At 42.5% G+C, this 4,715-nt stretch overlaps 1 protein-coding gene across 1 annotated transcript in view; it reads left to right on the forward strand.

Annotated features, from left to right (window-relative positions):
• The window catches only part of RAP1GAP2 (RAP1 GTPase activating protein 2), a 145,985-nt gene that overhangs the window by 9,418 nt on the left and 131,852 nt on the right, over positions 1-4,715 (forward strand). The window lies entirely within an intron of this gene.

Raw genomic sequence — 4,715 nt, forward strand, 5'->3', positions numbered from 1 at the left:
CTTCCTTCCGAGGAGTGGCTGGTGGGTTTGAACCGCCAGCCTTCTGGTTAGCAGTCAAGTGCCTTAGGCACTACGCTACTCCTTCCTAGTCAATCCCAACTACCCCCTCCAGAAGCAACGAGTGTTCTAATTTTCTTACTATAGGTTTGCTTGTTCTAGAGCTTACTTTAAATGAAATCCTATCGTATGTATTCTCTTGCATCTGTCCAGCTCAGTGTAATGTCCATGAGAGTCACCCATGTTGGTACACGTGTATTTTATTCTTTTCTACGGCTGAATAATACCCCATTGTATGAATGAATCACAGTAATTTATTTATCTACTCTCTTGTTCAGGAATATTTGGTTGTGTTGGCTATGTTTTTTTTTCCCCTACATGTGTTTTTATTTTTCTTAGGTAAATATCTAAGAGTAGAATTGTTAGGTCAAAGGCTAGGTGAATGTTTAATTTTATTTGAGACTGTCAAACTCCTTGTCAGATTCTTTTACCACTTTCCATTCCCACCAGCAGTGTTTTCAGAGTTCTGGCAGTTCATCCTCTTTGCCAGCGTTTGCCATTGTCAGTTAGCCTTTTTAATTTTAGCCGCTCTCATGGATGTGTAGTGATATCTCATGGCTCGAGTTTTCATTTTTCTGATAACAATGATGTTGAACACTTTTCATATACTTACTGACCATTCTTTTTTTTTTTTTTTAATTTTATTGTGATTTGGGTGAAGGTTTACAGAGCAAATTCACTTTCTATACAGCAGTTCACGTATACTTTATCTCATGCCATTGACTACAGTTTCCCACAGTGCAACAGCTCTCTTCCCACTTCCTCCCCATAGTTACCTCTTCCCTGTATCCTTCGCTTCATGTATTCCTGCCCCCTGAGCTATGTCCCTGTGCATACACAGCCCTTCTATTCTCCTATGATTGTTCTTTTCAGGGAGTGTATCTACTTAGTGTAAATGTTCAGCTCACATGCTTGTCTTTTGTTTGGCTGGAAGCCACAGGTGTGGGTTCAATTCCAGACCTGAAGGGCAGCTAGGTGCCATAGTCTCAGTAGTTCCACCAGGCTCTATCAGACCAGCAAACCTGGTCCCCTTTTTTTCCCCCCCAAATGATTGTGAGTTTTGTTTCACATTGTTCTCCCTCTCTATCCAGGATCTCCTACATAGATCCCCTTCTGAGTGGTTGACAGTGGTAGCCGGGCACCATCTAGTTCTTCTGGTCTGTATAGGCTGAGGATCGCATGGTGTACCAGTCGCTTGGACTAATTATTTCCATAAATCTTTGGTTTTCCTCATTCTTCTTTGCTCTGGCTGAGGAGAGACCCATGTTGCATCTAGATGGGTGCTTGCAAGCTTTTAAGATCCCAGTCGCTACTCGTCTTATAGGCATCTTTTATATATTCTGTATAGAAGTTTATTCCATTTCATAACATGTCTTTGATGAACAGAAGTTTTAATTCTGATAAAGTCTACTTTATGGATTTTTTTCATTTGTGTTTACAGCTTTTTGCATCCTAGAAAGTCACAAAGATTTTCTTTCATGATTTCTTCTAGAAGCTTTATAGTTTCATCTGTAGATCTAAGCTCCATTGCAATTTAATTCTTGTATATGGTGTGATGTAAGGAGCTCTGGTGGCATAGTGCCTAAGGCATTTGACTTCTAACCAGAAGGTTGGCAGTTCAAACCCACCAGCCACTCCGTGGAAGGAAGACTGAGGAATCTACTTTTGTAATGATTTACCTCCTTGGAAACTCAAAGGGGATTGCTATGAGTCGGAATCGACTCTATGTGAGTTTGGTTTTGTGGTATGATGTAGAGATCTAGATTAATCTATTCCCATATGGATATCTGGTTGTTCCAGCACCTTTTGTTGAAAAGATGCTCCTTTCCCCATTGACTTGTATTGGTGCCTCAGTCAAAAATCAGTTGGCCTTTTGGAAAGAGATATTGGTGATGGTTGCACAATGTGGTGAATATAATTAATGTCATTGAGTTGTAACTTAAAGATGGTCAAAAAGGCAAATTTCATGTTATATATATTTTACTGCAAACCCCCAAAATCAGTGGACTGTGTAAGTGCGCCAGGTATTTGTATAATTGTCTCTACAACGTATGGTGCTTCTCTAAGTCAGGGGTGGCATAGAGGTGATGCTTCTTTATCACTCCCCCTTCTGCCCCCATGCGTGCCGTTAGTAATTGCTCATGGCCGTCTTTCCTGTGAGCTGAGATGTGGTCTCAGAATCCTCTCCAACAAATCACTGTGGGCAGCCACCGCCAATCTTTTGGAGTTGACATTTGAGATGAATCACTCTGGCATCTCTGCTTGAAATTGTCAGAAGAAGTTATTTGCTCAAGACCCCACAGCTGGTGAGTGGCAGAGCCAGGATTTGGAGTGTCCGTGTGGCTCTGAAGCGTGTGCTGTCTTAACAACTACTCCAAACTGCTTTGCATATAATTCACTTCAGCAAGTTCCCTAATCTCCCCGACTTTCCACTTCTTCACTTATGTAATAGGGATAATAGCTACTTGGAAGAGTGGATATGAGGAGTAATGAGGTAATCCATGAAGCTGCTAATGGAGTGCTCAACACATAGTAGGTGCTCAATAATTGGTTATGATTAATCATCATTAACATTATTATTGACAGTATTAATATGGGAGCTCTGATGGTGTAGTGCCTAAGGCATTTGACTGCTAACCAGAAGGCTGGTGGTTCAAACTCACTGGCCACTCCTCGAAAGGAAGACTGGGCAATCTATTTCCATAGAGATATACCCCCTCAGAAACCCAAAGAGGGGTCGCTATGAGTCGAATATAATTATCTTAATTAAAATTAATTATTATATAAATAATATTATCAATAAAATATTATTAATTTCCCCTTGAGAAGCATATATGCAGGGTTTCTCTCTAGGGAACTGGGAGCCACTATTACATTACTCTTATGTAAGAGTCCCTTGCCTGTTCCCATGTAGCCTTAGGCCCCTGGTCTTCCCAAAAGATTGTAATGGGATTGAGATAATTACAAATAATTACAGAGGCCCATAGTATCTGCTACATAAATATTAAAAAAACAAAACAAGAAAAAAAAAAACCAAAAATCCTCACTGCCCTAGGGTCAGTTCTGACTCATAGTGACCCCCATTGGGTTTCCAAGGTGGTAAATCTTTAAGGATGTAGATTGCCCCATTTTCCTTTTGTGAAGTGACTGGTGGGTTTGAGCCACCAGCCTTCTGGTTAGCAGTCAAATGTCTAAGGCACTGTGCCACCAAAGCTTCTTACATAAATATTAGTTATTATTATTCCTCCAAAAAAACAAAACCAAAAACCAAAAAACTTTGTTCCTGGAATATACAGAGAGCAGCGAAGCTTAGAGGGAAGGTCTGGAAGGCATACATCACTTTTCCTGTTGTTAACATAGCTCTTCCCCAAGACTCTCTCATTTCCTGCCCTGCCAGGTACCCATAGCTGAGGGGCCTCTACCTGTCAAATGAGCAAGGATTGAAATTGCATTTTTCATGAATGACCCACCCCCAGCCTTGTGTATCAGACTCAGAATCCTGCCTGATAAATGTGGATGACAATGAGAGTATTGGCAAAGGCCAGAAATAAGGATCTAGCCTAGCAAACTAAGACAGACCTGGAGAAGGAGGTCACTGGGGAGGGAGCTTATCTTCTGGATCGTTCCAAGTCAGGCCACCCTGAGGCAATCAGAGGACACAGGCCAGGTGGTCCCCTCGGCTACAGGAAGAACCTGTAAGGGCAGCATCCTCATAAAGGTCATTGGGGGTGGACTGAATGGAGGGAGACCTGGATGCTTCAGAGCTGTAGAGCGTCCTGAGGTCGGCCTCAGAATGCATGTTAGGATGTTCGTCCCCGTCAGAAATTTCCTTCCTAACTCCTTTTGCCTTTGGTTAATATTCAGTGAGTCTGCATTGGTAGGACATGTACTGACCTTGTGGAGAACATTGGAAGGCAGAAGGCAGGGCTTAGAAGCTAAGAGAGGCCAAACTGAGTTAAAGACACCCCATCAGCCTGAGTATTCCCGATGATAGGAAGGCCCAGGCTGACTGGAAACGGAACAGAACAAAAACAAAACAAAACTCAAAGCCGTTTCCCCCGAGTAGACCCCAACTCATGACGACCCCATGTGTGTCAGAGTAGAACTATGCTCTGCAGGGTTTTCAGTGGCTAAGGTTCTGGAAGTAGATCACGGGACTCTTTTTTCCAGGCATCTCTGGGTGTACTGGAAGGTCCAGCCTTTCATTTAAAAGCCAAGAGCATTGACTGGACCACCCAGGGCCTCCAGGCTGACTGGGCAAGTTGCTAAACTGCTAGGCCCTCCTCCTTGCCTCAGGCCTCTCCCTTTTTCTTGTGATGCTCCCTCTTCTTTCTGCCTGTCAGTGGAGCTCGGCTCAGGCCAACCTCTCCTGATGGAGCATTTGACATTCAGGGTGTCTTCCTGGTACGTTTCCCATCCCAGCCTACACTAGCCCCAGTCATGCCACCTGCCTTTTTTTTTTTTTTCCTAGAAAGTCGTTCTTTATTGAATTGAGCCCCATAACATATTTGCTCAGATACAACCTCAGCTGTTTGCCCTTAAACTCTTTATTTATTTATTTATTTATTTTATTAGGATTTGGGTGAAGATTTACAGAGTAAATTCACTTTTCATACAGCAGTTCACATATACTTTGTCTCATGTCATTGACCAAAATT

Source organism: Orycteropus afer, unplaced genomic scaffold (assembly GCF_000298275.1).
Source record: "Orycteropus afer afer isolate SDZICR_OR568_19922 unplaced genomic scaffold, OryAfe1.0 scaffold00042, whole genome shotgun sequence".
NCBI lineage: Eukaryota > Metazoa > Chordata > Mammalia > Tubulidentata > Orycteropodidae > Orycteropus > Orycteropus afer.